General features: G+C 38.6%; 1 long non-coding RNA gene across 6 annotated transcripts in view; it reads left to right on the forward strand.

Moving 5' to 3' along the window:
• Positions 1-17,746, forward strand: part of LOC138188725 (uncharacterized) — a 181,420-nt gene that overhangs the window by 84,929 nt on the left and 78,745 nt on the right. For 3 of the 6 annotated variants that reach the window (XR_011175630.1, XR_011175632.1, XR_011175634.1), the window contains exon 3: positions 5,798-6,024. The exons of the other annotated variants lie outside the window; for them this stretch is intronic. This is a non-coding gene — a long non-coding RNA (uncharacterized LOC138188725). Of the gene's footprint in view, positions 1-5,797; positions 6,025-17,746 lie in introns of those variants that run through there. 6 annotated transcript variants of the gene reach the window in all.

A 17,746-nucleotide genomic window follows, 5' to 3' on the forward strand; every position in this document is an offset into this window, starting at 1 on the left:
AAAAAGATTTGCGCCATCGATAATGCGTTATCGGCGACGAATAAAAATTATCTCACGAATAATGCAAAAGATTTTGCCACATATAGCGGTCATCAGCGACCAAACGAAAAACCTCTCGTCGACAATGCCGATCGGTAACCAAAGATATTCCGATCGTTCGTAAAGTTTATTCGTAACACGTTGTGGTCATTGTTGTGCAACTTGGAAAAGGTCAAGAACCACCACGCCGAAGAATCGTCGAATATCCTAGCGGGACCACGGCGGAGCCGCGCGACTAGCGAAAGCTGCGAAACGCTAATCGCGTAACAGAGTACAGCAGCAACTTGGAAACCAGCCAGACATTATGAAACACAGGGCTGAACGTCGGCGTAGAAAATATTCGAACGAAGAAATTGAACGATACGTTTGACGCGCCACTTCTATTCTCGGTGTGGAAAAGGTCTAAAAATACAAAGCCGTGCTGACTAACCAAGAGAATTAAGGCATCGCTGGTGCGGAAATAGCTGCGCTGGAGACCCGCCAAATATCGTAAATGCCGCGCCAACGTGAGCGAACCGCCAACCAGGGAATTTGTAAATAATCGCCACTTGAATCTCTCGCATACTCGCAGACAGTTGCTCTTTGATGGTTCGACCAAGTTCCCGTTCCTCGATCGCTCGCTTGATTCACGATCCCGCCGGTTGGCTGGTTCATTCATGGATCGACCAGCGACAAATGGAGATCACGAGCACCGTTCCGAGGAAAAGAAAGAACGCGATCGGCTGCCTCGTGCCAGCTACAAGCAACTGCAACGTTGCTGCGAAGGTGAGCGAGATCGCGTTGATGAAGACGGGTCTGTTGCTTTGTTCGTGGCCGAGACGTTGGAATTTATTCGACCAGACGACGCTTTATTTTCTCCCCTCACTCTGTGTCTGTCTATTTCATCGTCATTGACAATATACAGGCTAACACGTGACACGTGTTCGATCGTCTTCGTCGTTACAAAGTCGTGTAGCCATTATCGAAGACCAAAATTTCTTCTTCCACCAGTTCAGAGAAATACAACGAGGATAAATTAAGTTTGCCGTAATTAAAAATTCCCGCACAGTCTCATGTTCTGCGCCACGATAAAATCTGCAGATTAGCGAAGGCGTATTTATTAGCAGTGGGGAAAAATTGTGGAAAATTTATGGAGTTGCCCTGACACGCGTCAGCTGAAGAAGTCAGGTGAAAAAGTTCTAAGAAAATATTGTATAGCGATCGTTATTACTCGAGAGGCGTTAACGAACATACCGATGATTGAGTCATCAGCCTTCGACTGGTAACCTGCTGGCAATTTCTCTTTAATAATTATTTTGCCATGCATTATTCAACGATACGCCTGGTTTCTTCGATATTTGAATTCGTACGAGGCCTCGCTTATTCACTTGGCGGCTACTGTCATTCCGCGATTCCGCAAAATGGTTCCGTTTATATTAGCAAAAACGGAATTTTTGACGATCAGCGTCGCGGTAATGCCTTTCGCGATCACCACGACCAGCCGACGTTTAATCTGCTCAAAGGCAATGTTGAAAATTTCGGATAGAACGATACGGATTTGCGGTAATCTGGCCGTCTTTGTGTAATACTTACAACTGTAATCAGCTTCAACTTATCCTTCCACGTCGTCAAGAGTATTATATTTAACTGAGATATGGTTATTATCCTTGCAGAACCGTTTGTTCCAAGTTAATTTCCTACTTTGCAATTTCTCCAATTTTTACCATGCACGGCTAATGGCTATTTTTTTTCAAAGCAACGATATAAAATGTAATCCGTAGAGAAAAACTACCGGCAGTTTGAGAAATACTCGCGTGATAAAGAAACTTAGGCACATTCCGATTAAGTAGAATATTAATCCTTGAAGGCTATCAGGGATGACGAAAATTTTGTCTTAACGTTGCTGCTGCTCTCTTTGATAATGAGAATTACATCGCAGTGAGTAGCGTGTTTTTAAATATCTTCAACGATCATTCTCGACACCAGGACACGTCCATTAAGGGATGATTTATCCTCGTCACGATACCTTAAGATTGTGTGCTTGTAATTTTACAATATTTCTAAGATATCAAACTTTTGTTCCTCGAGTTATTACGGCCTGAAGAAATATCGTGAAAAATAGACAAGCAGAACAACTATCGTCGCTATCATGGAAATATCGTTATTTGCAATATAATAACTTTCTTCCTCCTCGCCAGTATTGAATAACATTAAATAAATAACAAGATATTTCATTGCTTTTGGTTAACTGTATGAATTTTTCTATTTAAAAAAAAAATGTGACAATATCCTTTAAGCGTTAAAATACTTTTATATGTGAAATATAATACAAAGGATTTTTGGAAAATATCTCTTCTTGCTATTAATTATTCAAATATTATTTCTTCGTCAGTGTCATTTTCCCAATGGAACGGTATATAGTTTCTTATGCATAATGCAATTTCAAGGCAGACGAAACTAAGGGGAAGAATGGGAAAGACGTCGATAAATTAATCTAGAGACGAGGACGTCTCGTAACAAAAAGATGTCCACTCTGCGAGTGATTAATGTGTTTCATATACATGCAGGCTTCCATTTCGTAAAAACAAGTGGAAACCAAGCCATCTTAGAAGTAGCATAATGGAATCAGCTTATAGATTTAGTAGATAATTGTCGCAGAAGATGTCTAATTGTAAGGGAAGAGAGAAGTTTAGTCTTCAAGGTGATGGATGAATAATGTGGCATATTCAGGCTGGATTTTTCAGTAACGAAAAGTTTCTCACATTGTGACAAAGCTGGGTTCTGCATCTCTATTTGGGAATTTCCTCTTTTATAAAATTCCTATCGTCGTTTCTAATTGAACCTTCAAAGCATCACGTTGTTTTACTTCTCATCGAACGCGCTATCCCGTAAACCCACATCGATCTAATCTTCTATTGTTCGCTATTATACTGTTCCTCCAAATTTTCCTAATTTTCTAGATTCTCCTGTTACGAAATTCCGATTATTATTTCAAATTCAACCCTCCGCAGACAAATTCCACCGCCGATATCACAATAATAAACAAATAAACAAAACGAATAAACAAAAAATGATTGCTCTCGATGTCCGTAAAGGAGAGAAGCTACATTCTGCGGATAAAAAGGTGCTCGTTGAAAGACGCGATCTTGAATATTATCACCCGCCGAAATAGTCGTTCGATGACCCAATAACTCGCCGGTTTCGCCACGCTTTTTGTTCCGTCCTGATTTACGCGGTTTATCAAGCTACAGCCCCGTGTGACGAGAGGGACCAGCCGGTCGGTGTAGGTTGTCTCTACAATGAAACTACATTCCCCTCGGGTACTGGCTCGAACGAACGGCCCGCAGGGGTTCCTGGCGTCGTTTTCGCCGCTCCAAATGTTGGGGTTCCTGCTGACGAAGAGGGCGGCTCCGTCGCAACCCCCTTTCGCTCGAGGGGGATCGATCCGGGAACGTTGGTGCGCGCAGCTAACGTCCTCCTACGAACCTAAACCCGAATCCTTACTCGAGGATCCGAAGGAGCGACGTGCCTAATGAAAATGAAAGGAAACCTTTAAGAGCAGGAGATCGACCCACGACCTGCACGCTCCCGGTTACTTGTTTCCGGTTGTCTGTTTCCCTTACTTTGACTTCCATTAGATTAGGACAGAGATGCAAAGGCTGATTCGCGCTGGCGGCCAGAGACACGCGGGGTCAGGTCGTCATACGAGCGTTGATCGAGTTCCTTGGATTCTTAGGATTCGTCCATTGACGATCCTGTGGTAGATACGAAGCTTGCAGCTTTAAGAAACTTCCGTAGGACTCGTCGTCCTGCTCTAGTCTTGTCAGCGTTTGCGTCGATGCATTCAGAACGTAGACTGGGAGGATGTGTTTCAGACATGCGCGTTAAAAGGCAAATAAATATTCTTCTTTGCGATGATCAGGAATATCTTCTTTTGGCGTCGCGTTAAGGACTCTTGCTTTTATCTATAGATTGGCAAAGTTCTTTAAGAATGTCCGCACTCTTGGACTGTCGGTTGTCGTGCTCCGGTTAGGCTCCATTTACTGTTCTGTCATCTCAACGCTTTATCATCATTATCTCGCAAATAATCCGGAAGCTGCACATTCTGCATTCCTACGTTCAGCTGAACCTTCTTCTATTCTCGGATCTTAAACCGTCTGAATCCGGACACTCGATGGTCCGCTGCTCCACCCATCCCCTGCACACCAAGTGCTAAATTAATAAGCTTCCAGGGGTTTCAATCTTCGAATTTTTCAGTTTCCTGTTAGTCGTATCGTCTGCTTTTCCAACGAGAACTTCACAGAACCGTAATCGTATCGATAGGCAAATAAAATAAATTTGTACCGCGACAAGACTCTTTCATCCTCCTTCGACATCTTCAGCCTACCGCGTCTACTTTCTCCGGTTAACCTCGTGTTTCCTATCGTACGCTATAGAACGCGCAAGCCGTAAACAAGCGAATAAAATAAAGCAAGATATGAAGCAGTTTGGAGACGGAAAGAGAGCTCGTGAAGAAGAGATAGGACGCGGATCGTAACGAGACGAACTAATGATCATCGAGCTCGGGAATCGCCCGTCATCAGCGTCGTCGGCGTCGTCGTCGGTTGGACGACGAGAACCACGTGATTAATCATCGCGGAACAGAAGCAACTCGCGGACAAAGCTAATTAACGCGGTCGTAAACGAAACGTCGCGTGTGGTACGCTGCACGCGTCTCGAAATATGTTGCCGAGGCTGTTCTGCTTCTCTCATTGAGTAAGCCGTTTATTAGCGGTGGATCGACAATTATTAGCGTTCCGCGGGGTCAAGTGTAATGCGATTCTAATTGCGCTTCGAACATGACACCGACGGCTCGCGACCTCTGTTCCCCGATATTCCCTGGTCCGCTGGCTGCTTTGCTTTCGCACTGTATCGCTGCTAATTGTCCATCAACGAGCATGAAATCGAGAGCCGCGGGAAAAATCGATCGGCCAAATTGTTGCGCCGCGAACAGGCTCGAAGGATAACTGTCAGTTGATTCGGCCTCGTTCCACGCTCGTGTTCGCGTTTGTTCGCGGGAGGAAAAAGGGACCATGTCGATTTCACGCGACGCATTGCGAGTTTCGCCTTCTTTCGCGCCGTAGCAATTCGAACGAAAGTTCCTCCGAGCTTTACAGCAGTTGGAACAAACTGAGCTGCGCTGTGTTGCATTTTTCTAGTTTTTTTTATTGTTCAATGCGTTATGTGTCGCGGACTGTAAATATTCCAATGGCGAAGGATCGCGATGATAGTTTTTATTTTGCAAAACAGCATTTATGTTGTGAAATCGCTTTCAAGTCGTTCGCTTTTCTAAGCTTCGCTGTTGATTTTCTCGTTTTACTATGAATTAGTGTTAGACGTCGGTAATTTTGTTCAGGAATGAAATTCTAGCAACGATGGGAGAATTATTTCCTTTCTCTTCTTTTTTAATTTCGTTGCAATATTGTAATTTTTAATACCAAAAGGGGCATTATACATTTTTTAAAAGAAATAAATGAAACAGGCAAATACAAAGAGAGACTCGATACTATGGCGCGTGGTTATAGCCTGATAACTAACCCTCTCAGCGTTATCAATTAGAAGAAAAAATGGGTTTTCACTGTATTCTTTTCGAAACAAAAATGTGCCCTTCATGTGCCACTTAAAATCGATGAAAAATTAAAAGTAAAAGTTGAAAATGACGGGGAATAAAATATTTTGTTTCGATGTAATATCAAGCTGTGGCGTTGTACATTGAAAAATAAATTTTTCTTTTTTTTAGGAAATGCTCGACCTTCCCCCTTTTTCCCGTGGACTCTTCATTTTGGTGAGTTCATTGTTTTATTTACGGACGATGGAATCGAACAAGCTTTAAGATACACGTAAATCATTTTCGCGATCATTTAATTCGCCTGATCGTATTTTTTCAAAAGGTAATTATTATTTAATCGTTCTTAAAGATTTTGGAATTTACGGTTAATTTCCAATTATATTATTACACTTTTCGTAATGTGTATTCGTTGTTTAACTTGTGCAAGGACCCATTAAATGTACAGCGACGGTAAATTAAATTGTTTATTTCGTTCGATAAAATTTTGTTTATCGACTTATTTACGGACCATAAAATGGGAAAAATTGCAAACTAAAAAGGCTTTCGATATATTTTATTTCGATATTTTTTTAACAGGGCGAAACGTTGGGATTCGTGACATCCGCAGTTAATTTCGAATTACATTGCTGAAAGTCTCTTAGCTGTAATTAAAAGAGAAATCTTTTTTATTTGCTAGATTTATGCGCCATGGAAAGCTACTATTTTTTTATACCTATAGCAAAACAAAATAATTCGCTGCTTTTAATTTTCTGCTTCCATCGAAATTTCCGATGCTTAATGCTGGGAAAAACAGACAATTGGAATACGGGGAAAATGAGAGGGAAAAAGCTCCTATCATCGTGCTACTACAAAACTTTCGCATCTTGTTCCAGTCTCTGTGGGATTTTTATACGATAATGCTTTACAAGATTTTCCTATGGCGAGGAATATTTTCAATTAAAAAATTTGATAATTCCTCGTACCATTTAAAATAATAAATCAGTGATCTTATTACACGAGACTAACGCTTGTGTCGTATAGTCTGTGAAACAAGTAAATACACACGTACAATGAAGCATACGGTGCGTCTAGACGAATCAACTAATTTCAAGGGAGAAATTGAATTGCAGATAAAAAATTGCTCGAGCCATTTCTTTGGAAACTTATTTCCGAAAGTCTCGGGGAAAGCATATCTCTTGAAAGCCAGGCTAATTACCTTCTGCCACTTGATAATCCAATTACCTAACACATTTGCCGCGCAGACGGTTAAAAACGAACGAACCGACCGAACGCGAAGGGAACTGCTGGAAAATCAAAAAACGCCACTTCTTTTCGAAGATTATACGCTCTACGAAACGTAGAAATCGATCGAATCTCTGCACCTCTGATTTTTACCATTCACCACTTGTCATCGACTGACTGCGAACCCACCAAATATCCCAGGTGTCTTGGGAAATACGAGCTTTTCTTGATTATGGTGTTTTCGACGTATGGAAAATTAAAGAGTGTCGAATAAAATCTTGGGTCGATTGCTGTCGCTCGAAGAACTGCGAATATTTTTGGCGTCTGAAGGATTGGAAAATTAATAAGAAATACGTACATTAATTAACGCCGACGTCGCCAGGCTCGATGGAATGACCGGTTCCGAAATTGAATTTCAAATTGTACATTCGTCGTTATTTCTGCCGCTCGTCTAACTTTATGCAGATTCTCGTATTATTCGATCGATCAATTTCTCGAATGTTGCTAACGCGAGAATTTGCATAAAGTCAGACGAACGAAAGAAACGGCGACGAGTCGAAATAAAAATTCGAAACTCAGATTTCATCTGTCCGGACCTGATAAAATCAGCGTTAATCTTGATGGAATATGCTTCGAACGGAACCGTGAGAACAACGATATAGACAAATTATCGTATTATACGACACGTGTACGCTGGCGGACGAAAGAAAGTCGGAGTCTAAAGGACAGAAGAAGTAGGATAGTAAAAGCCACAATTTCAATTATGGTTGGTAATTCTTGCGTGAATTTGGTCAACTGGAACTCGCACACAAACACAGGAGTCCACGGGAGGCCATGAAAGTCCGGCTCATAACGCGATCAGACACACGTGAAACGAGACTTTGGCTAACTCGTGGCTACCAGGTAGCGAGGGGCTTCCATCGGACAGCAATTTGCGGCGATTTGGAAAACCGTAGCTTCGGAAAATGGAATCGTTGGAAAAAGAGGCGCAGAGTGCCGACCGAGTCGAAAATTGGGAATTTCGAGCGCACATGCGCGTCACGCGGTTGCAGTCGCCCGCAGGAAGTGCAGCAGGATGCATGCACCGGCGACCTTATTATCCTCTCTGTCTGCCTTGTGCCGCGCGCGAACGCCCGTCGAAATGAAGTCAAACTCGGGCTGTTTGCGCTACGGTTCGCAAAATTTCAGCGATCGCGAACGTTATGACGGCCGACTCGGTTAAACGCTGCTCGCCATCGCCAACCATAGAAATCCGCGACATCCTCGTCGAGAGCTCCGCGTCGTCCGCAGTTAAAAACGCGTATAATTCGTCTGATGTAATTTATATTTATATCGATGAATTCTATTCTAATCGATCTTAGGCAGCTTGGATAGCAACGCGGTGTCAGAATTAAATAGAATTACATATGGCCACTTTTAAACTACAAAAGTAAAGTAAAGTAAAAAGTAAAATAAAGTAAAGTAAAAGTAAGTCTGTATAAAGATAAAAATTGTATGAAATTGTTGTATTTTCGGTAGAAGTAATCAACGAGGGATACGATCGTCCGTGAAAATGTGAAACCGAAAGAATTCAATTATCGAGCAATTAATTAGCGGCTAGAAAAGGATAAAATTAAGAGGATTGTCACTCTACGGAAATTCATATTGCATAGCCATATTGTTAAGCTAACGAAACGGGTGCATTTCTTTTCTTTTTTTTAGTTTTTACTTTTTCTCGTGTGGCGGACATTTCGAAATTATCCCGTGACGCGATGTTTAAACTTTTTATCGTGGAGAACGTATTCTCGAACGATCGCCGAGTGTTATCAAACATCGCATGGCGGCTAAATATGATGGAAATAAAAGCAAACACGTGGTCGCTAGGCCTGTGGAAAAAGATAAAAATGAAAAATAAAAAAAAAAATGGAATTTGGTCGTGGAAGTTGAATCGTGTCCCGGCCGGGACACTCTCGCCGCTCTCAAATTGATTGCAATTGATCGGAGAAGTCCCTTGGTACAACGAATACACGATGGCGAGAGCCAGCGAGACCGAAAGTGGGCAGAAGTTCTGAAATTTTCACCTCTCTGCTTTATTTATTTTTTTCTCCTCTATTTTATTTTATTTTATTTTCCCTTTACCTTCTATCTCTTCTTTTTTTCAAAATATTACTTTCTTATTCATTTTTTATTCTACTTCGCCGTCGTTTTCATTGTCTCTTGCTGCTTCTGATTCGAAAGTTGAAGTTGTCTTGGTCGAAGAAATTATTGATATTATTTTGCTTGAAGCCTACCATCCAGTGGTGATGTTGGTGATGAGCAAAGAAGGTTTTCGTTGTTAGAAAGTAGAAACGAAGGACTATCCCGTGAAGCGGAGTTTTATATTATTTACATTATTTTAGTGATGGACATTGAGAAGGTACTATGGAGTTTAGTGTATTTTTTACTTATTTACTAGTATATTGTATATTGTTTTATAGCAATCGAATATAGAGTTTGCAGGATAAATTGTCTTATCGATGGTTGATTAGTGAATAAGGTTTGTTAACTCTCCTGTATCTATCAATGTGACTTTACCATCTACTTGTAAATATAGATGAGGGATGTACTTACTTTTTAGAGGTAGAGTTTGCTTGCGTAGTGCTTGGTGAACGAGGCTTTCGATATCTGAAAAATAAAAAGATTTCAAATGGTTACTTGTCAAGTGGATTTCAATATAATGTTTATTATTGTCTATTTTTATTAATAATAGACCAACGAGATGGTACTAGGGAGATTTGAAGTGGATTATATTAAATTTGCAACTTTACTCTGAGTATATTTTGTTGAAAAATAATATTCTCACATTTTCGAATTTTTCTTTTGTTTTTTAAAATTCTATCAAGTAACGTGCATTCTCTTTCAATGCTCAAACCCGGATTTTTTCAACAACGAACTCCTGCAGGTAGATTTTGCATAAATTATCTTCGAATCAGTCGTAAAAAATACCCTACAAATTAGCCAGAGCGTCATTAGGAGAAATTTGCAATTTTCCTTGAAAAATAATATTCTCACATTTTCGAATTTTTCTTTTGTTTTTTAAAATTCTATCAAATAACGTGCATTCTCTTTCAATGCTCAAACCCGGATTTTTTCAACAACGAACTCCTGCAGGTAGATTTTGCATAAATTATCTTCGAATCAGTCGTAAAAAATCGCCTGCAAATTTAAAGTAATTGCAAATTTTTAAAAGACCATAGTTTGAATATAATAAAATAACTAACAATATTATGTACTCTATATAAATAATATATAGTACGTAATAATATCTGTAATAGAATGAAATATATTATCTGTAATATAATTAAATATATACTAACTATACAATATAATTGTATAGACTTATAATATAACGTACTTAATATAACTTACTATATAATATACTTATAATATAACGTACTTAATGTACCTATAATATAACGTGCATATACGTTTCGCTGAAAAAAGCTGCATCAAAAGCTCACAAGGTTCGAATTAAATATTTCCCACTGCTTTAATTTATTTCTCTAAATTCCTCGAAGGAAAAATCCGCCGCTTTCGTTCGCATGGCGTTCGTTTAAAGCCTACCGTCCAGTGACTGAAAACGTTCGTCTCTAAAGAGAATAATTTAATAAGAACAATATTAAGTGAAATTAAATGTAACAGCTGCTGAAGAATTTTACCTGATAAATAGAAATTACCAATAGCCTTTTTAGCTATCGTTTAAGATTATTCCATAAATTCTTATTTTGTTAGAATATGGAACAATCAATGCTGAAAATCATTTAGAAACATGGAACATTCCAAATAAGATACTTTCACTCACCTTTCCCATTCTACCATCACTTTTACCAAGCTATGTACAGTGGTGCGAAAAAGTTTTCGGAACTGGTCACTTCGTGTTACAACAAGCAAGGAGATGTACACAGACACGTAGAAATATGTATATGTAATGATATAGAAATTATCAAATGACGAATATTAATATCCCTTTTTTTTTTTTTTTCATTTTTCATTAAGTATGTCTTGGTATATTATATATACTTATATTTGCATCACAAGACCCGCGCCAAAAGTGAAATAGAAATTCTGAGCTACCGTGTCTGACCCATACGACGTTGAAGCATCTTGGAAAACCTGTTCACGCTGCCTTAACAATTATACGGTTTGTTTGATATTTTTCTAGAAACTGTGTCAAAGAATAGAATACTTTTCCACGACGATTGTTATACTTCTATTGATATCAGATACATTTGATGCTTAACAATCAACAGAATCGCACTCGACGCAAATTCTCTACACATCCAAATGCGCTTCATTTGCCAACTTTTTCTAACACAGAGACGAGCTTCGTGAACTCGTTCGCGCCACCTCAAGTGCACGTGGAAATATGCAAAAATGATGTGGCCCTTATCGAGGGAAATTCGCGTGTCCGTGGCAACGCGCGTTTAGCTTCTGCTACGAAAGAAACGCGCGAATCTGCTGTCGTTACGTTTCACGGAACAGGACAGGCTTGTAACATCTTGGAGGTTTTTGCGTTTGAAGAGCCCGTTTCCAACCTTTCTTTCTCCTTTTTACACTTTGTCTTGCCACGTGCGTTCAAAAGATCGCCAGATCCGCGTCGTTGTAAATCGTTTGTCAGAACTATCGCGAACGAGCAGGTTGAAATAATCCTCGGCAACAACTTTAGTCTTTTATCGGCAGACAAAAAGTATCGTCGAATAATATATCGTTCTACCCTCTGCCGTCTGAAGGGTGATCAACCCCTCGTCCCCCTCACAGATTACGCTCACGACAACTTCAAGTTTTACCATGTCTCACGGTTTACCATGAATAATTCTACCTTGCAGTTAGTTGCGCGTTTCACAGATCGCTCGGCCGTCGCCGAAACCTCGATACAAGTTGGAAGAACTCGCACAGGTTTATCCGGGAAACTTGCTTTCATTGCAACTTATTACTTCGTTATATACTTGGCTCTTGTTGTTGGACGATTCCTTAAATTGCTAATCGTCGATCCGATATAACATTTATATGGTTTGGCGAATCGACCGGCTGCACCAGTCGTACACGTTGCAGGCTCTTGTTTTCCTATCGAAGAATTGCATTTTATTGAAATTTCCATGAGATTTTCCCCGGCTGTTAGGAGTACGTGGAATTAACGTCGCACCAGGTATCTTGGAATTTACGTAGCTCGCTGCTGCGCGAACTGTTTTAACAATTTTACCATCGACGAGGAAAAGGTGCGAGAGGGAAATCTTCAAACTAAATTTCCTCAATCTCGGATCATTGAGAGTTGGTAAGTTTCTGCGTAACTTGGCCCAATTGCAATATCTGTCCGTCGTTGCGTCGTAACGAGCAAAATGTCGAACGCTGAAATTGTTATCTCTTTTGCACAGTGTGTTAATCGCGTGTGTATTTTTCTTTTGTATTGATAAATTCTAATTTTACGCTTGCAAAAGTCCACACAATCACAAATGCGAGGTCCAAAACGAAATCGTAGATAGTAGGGAAAATAGATGAACTGTTCTCTGTTCTCGTAAAATTTTGGTAATAATCTGTTCACTGGTGGAAAAGGGGAAAATTGAATATCAGATGGAAATTATTGGAACGAAAAGTCACAGTAAAAAGAGTAGGATTTTTTATTTCAGGTTCTGCTTTATTAGATATTAAATTAGAATCGAATTAGGAGAATAAGTTTTAACGCGAACTCTCTGTTTCGCCTGTCAGTATAGGTAAATAATTGGAATTCTACTGTATCAAATTAAAACACTGTAATTACCTAATTGCCTGCTGTATTTCGCGTTTGCTACAGGCTGATAGAAAATAGTTTTATTTTGTAAAGCAACGAGTTACACACGGAGGACCTGCCTCTCTGTGTTCTATCGACGCATTTTCGAAAATTCGAATTTTCGGAACTCGTGCTCGTCGCGATTCCATTATGCGATTGCAGTTGCACGTAATGGGAATAGAATTGCGCGCTGGTGCACCTGGCCTTCAGTGAAACGCAGCCGTTCGATGCTTCTTTGTGCTTTAAAGCAACGGTTTGTGTTTCCGCGTGAAAAGAGCTTTCACTGGAACACCATGTGATTATCCGCTTTTGCTACCTGAAAAATCGTGCGTTTCGTGAAAACCACGATTGATCTCGCAACGATATCTGTACAAATGATGCAACTACGCCGAACTTTCTGTAATTCTTCGTTCCGTATTTTCTACTTTCAGCTTGTTTTAATCTTAATTACAGGCGAATGTATAATTAAAAAGCTTTGTCACGATTCAACTATGATATTTGGCTAGAAAGTACGGTCTCTTGGAAACAACGTCTTATTGGCGAACTTACGTGTCCATTTTTTTCAGCAAATTCCGCAATTCTTTTTATGAGTACGCAGATTTTTAAAATTTTTGTCTGCCTCTTACGATAAGACCGCTCATTTTTATTCCCATTTTCGTTGATGTGTATATCTCGATGACTGTGGTAAAAGTAGTTTTAAAAAACGTAAAGATACGCGTGCTCGAAGTTGCAAAGAATTGCGATGAATAATTTTAAATATTAAAATCATGAAGGTGTTTTTTTTTTTTTTACGAAATGTAAATGAATTATTTATATAATTATATAATACGATATTCGATTAATGCTCAACAGGATATTTCATTTTGGAGAAATAAGAGCAGCTATATCGATGGTGTAATTACGAAATATTTATAGTAAGGAAAATGTAGGTAAGAAAACATGCAGGTGACAGCTTTTCCAAGAGGAATGTATTAATGCCACAGAAAGACATGTGAATTTCTCCCTCAGAAAAATAATATACACGTGCATTTTCTTTTCTCATGCATCTTGAAGATTAAATATTCGTCAAAGGATTTTACATGAGACGATATCTATTTACAGTTTACTGAAAGCACAAACGTATAATAAATAAAATACAAATCCAAAATAGACACGTTTGGTACATATGGTACGACACAATTGCTCTTGAGCTAAAGAAAAATGAAAAATCTATGTATCTTTATAGCTGAGCATTCCTCAGCAGACGACAATCCTAAAAATCCTGAAGATCCTAGAAATTATAAAACAGATTTACAGTTTACAAATGCATAAACATATCATAAATAAGATACAAATCCAAAATAGACACGTTTGGTACATGAGGTACCACACAATTGCTCTTGAGCTAAAGAAAAATGAAAAATCCATGTATCTTCACAGCTGAGCATCCCTCGCCAGACGACAATCCTAAAAATCCTGAAGATCCTAGAAATTATAAAACAGATTTACAGTTTACAAATGCATAAACATATCATAAATAAGATACAAATCCAAAATAGACACGTTTGGTACATGAGGTACTACACAATTGCTCTTGAGCTAAAGAAAAATGAAAAATCCATGTATCTTCACAGCTGAGCATCCCTCGGCAGACGACAATCCTAAAAATCCTGAAGATCCTAAAAATCCTGAAGATCCTAAAAATTATAAAAAATGTACAGTTTACTGAAAGCACAAACGTATGACAAATAAAATACAAATGCAAAATAGACACGTTTGGTACATAAGATACCACACAATTGCTCTTGAGCTAAAGAAAAATGAAAAATCTATGTAAATCTATGAAAATGCCAAAAATTTGATGAACCAGAGGAACAAGACTTTGGGCGAATAAGAATTTACCTTCCAAGTTCCCTTGACAATTAAACGTAACAGCCACGCTAATTCTTCTAATTCCGATTACCGTATATCGTGGTATGTATAGTATAACAACGCATATAAATTAAACGTACACACACGTATCGGCGAACGTGTAATTGCATTTACATGCAACGCACCAAAATGGATCCGCGAGCATACACGCACACGTGTACGTATAGCCACACGCGATTCACAGAATAATGTGTGTATGTAGATGCACATCTGTAGATTGATAGGCACGTATATACCCGTAGATATGTACATTTACGTAATCGGATCCACGTACATGCGATTTGGTGGAGCAAACGTGTGTACACAATGCGACATTGCGGTAATGTACAGCCGTTCCTTAACTTTACGTCGTCGTCGAACGTTTTTCTACGATTGCTCGCGTTACACGGACACGGTGATGATCCCTTGATCGCTTCGATGATATTTAAGCTCGTTCGCAAGTATTTTCACACTCGTCGGTCTCGTGAAAAACGTGACGATCGAGAAGAAGCCTGGCAGCTGGGAAAATTGAAACATTCTGATCTTTCGTTGAAAAATATTCTTCCAATAAGAATATCGTTGAATTTAGCGTAGAATTTAAGAAGACGCTGTAAGTGCCAGGGTTGAGAAACGAGAAATCTTTGGAAAATATTCTACGTACAGATAAGAAAATTAATTGTTTCTTGGCTTCCGTTTATGCCATTCGTCGAAACAGATGGAACAAACGAACGCAGCTTTCTTTACAAGTAAAAGGTAGCACACAGAGTCTTTGCGAGGAAATTCTGCTTGTTGCTTTTTTATAAATTTTTATATTTTTATATTCTTTTATAAATAAATAATATAAATACGTCGATGCATAGGTTTTCTTTTTCTTGAGAAATTTATCTCTCGGCATTCTATTACGGTGTTCTTTTCGATTAGAGCGCGGATTTTTACAGAAATTTGTCTCGTTGGCGATGTAATTAAAAAAGGGGAACCTCGGTGGAAAATTTATTTAAAAAATCCTTATGTTTTATATGTTTTATGTATTTCTCGATACTGTCGTTTGCTGTGCAATTCTGAACCATGAAATTTCCTACACACGCGTAAGAATCCGCGATCCAGCGATAATTAGGAAACGATTAATCGGTAAGAACTTATTTTGTTATTTTGTTCGTATTTGTTACGCTTAATCATCGCCTCTGTATTCTTAGCATGGTTTCTAGTTTCCATTGATTTTATTATTGATTTATTATTCCAATGGAACCAGAGGAGAAAAATAACAATAAGTCACGCCTACTGCTTTTCGCTTTTCTTAGCAAATAATTGTGTAGGATTGTTTAAAAAATCGGTCGCCACGTTCAAGAAAATTCTATTAAATAATACATATTTGTTGCATTGTTTCTTTCAATGATTCTTTCTCGACAAATTCTTTATTCTCTCCTCAACAATGACCACCTACGAGTAGATTTTCCACCCACTGCTTCGAATCATTAAAGTCAAAATTTTCCCGCAATTGAAAGAATTTTATAGAATAAACAAATTCCAGTCAAGATTGGTTTAGATAAAAAGATTCGCAAGATTGTGAAAATATTGCTCGCAACTTCGAATTATTGTTCTTTTAAAAAGAAATTGTCTTCGAATTAGCCAGAACATCATTAGAAGAAATTTGCAATTTTTCTTGAAAGACAATATTGTCACATTTTCGGATTTTGCTCTGTTTTAAAATTCTATCAAATAACCTGCATTTTCTTCCAATGCTCTTTCCCCGGATTTTTCCAACAAGAAACTCCCGCAAGTAGATTTTGCGTAAATATCTTCCAATCAGTCGTAAAAATCGCCTACAAATTAGCCAGAGCGTCATTAGAAGAAATTTTCAATTTTCCTTGAAAAATAATATTGTCACATTTTCGAATTTTTCTTTTGTTTTTTAAAATTCTATCAAATAACCTGCATTTTCTTCCAATGCTCTTTCCCCGGATTTTTCCAACAAGAAACTCCCGCAAGTAGATTTTGCGTAAATTATCTTCGAATCAGTCGTAAAAATCCCTTACAAATTTAAAGTAATTGCAAATTTTTAAAAGACCATAGCTTGTACATAACAAAATACATAGCTAACAATATTATATACTCTATATAAATAATATATAGCACGTAATAACATCTGTAATATAATGAAATATATCGCCTATAATATAATTAAATATATACTAACTATACAGTATAATTGTATAATATAACGTGCATATACGTTTCGCTGGAAATAGCTGCATCAAAAGCTCACAAGGTTCGAATAAAATATTTCCCACTGCTTTAATTTATTTCTCTAAATTTCTCGAAGGAAAAATCCGCCGCTTTCGTTCGTATGGCGAATTAGGCCTCTCGCGTGATAATTCGCGATATGCAACCGCCATTGGCGTGTGCCAGCAAAGCTTTCAATGAGTCCACGCGCGCATTCTATCGCGGATACACGTGTATAAAAAGCGTACATTTAACACAATAGATGTATTCATAAATTTGAGAGTAAAATGCCTCTGCATTCTAAATACATGAACGCACAGGTGAATGCATGAGAACGTGCATGACCGTGGTTGCACGTACGATTTTACAGTTAGAATATATTGTACAGGATAATTCATTCACCGATAGCGCTTTCGGGATAGCGGTTTCCCGAGCTTTGCCCATTGTACTTGGTGTCATTGAGTTTTGTCTTCGCTCGAGTTTATCTTGATAAAAAGTCACGGCCATTATCAGGCCTTAATCTTTTGTCAGCTCTTGCGAATTGTCGATGATTAATCGGATTTCACTTTGACTTATTCTACCAAAGAATAAATTCATTTCTTTTAAATCGTCGTATGCAAAAAGTGCAAATTGGCCACAGCATTTTTGTTGCCAGTAGCTTCGAAAAATTATCGACTATCGAAATTGAACGGATCTTATAGTCTTCGACTTACTATAGTCTAAGTGACTGTGGCCTTTGATTTATTCTGAGAACGAGAAAATGAAGTTTTTCTTATCTCGTTACGCGGAAAAACTGAATTATCCCTGGCATCTCTGTTCGCAGTCGAAAAATGTTCTACTCGCTGTGGTTTTCTGTTTATTCGCATAATCGGTAAAGCGAAACAACCGAACACGTTTCTACACGCGTCTTCGTGGACTATCGAACTAAAGGGAAATAAAAATGAAACACCTGACTCGTATTGGACGCTGCTCCGTGCTGAAATTTTGACGAGCTACTTGCAGAATCC

This window comes from Bombus flavifrons, chromosome 17 (assembly GCF_040668555.2).
Source record: "Bombus flavifrons isolate JBK064 chromosome 17, iyBomFlav1_principal, whole genome shotgun sequence".
NCBI classification, from domain to species: domain Eukaryota; kingdom Metazoa; phylum Arthropoda; class Insecta; order Hymenoptera; family Apidae; genus Bombus; species Bombus flavifrons.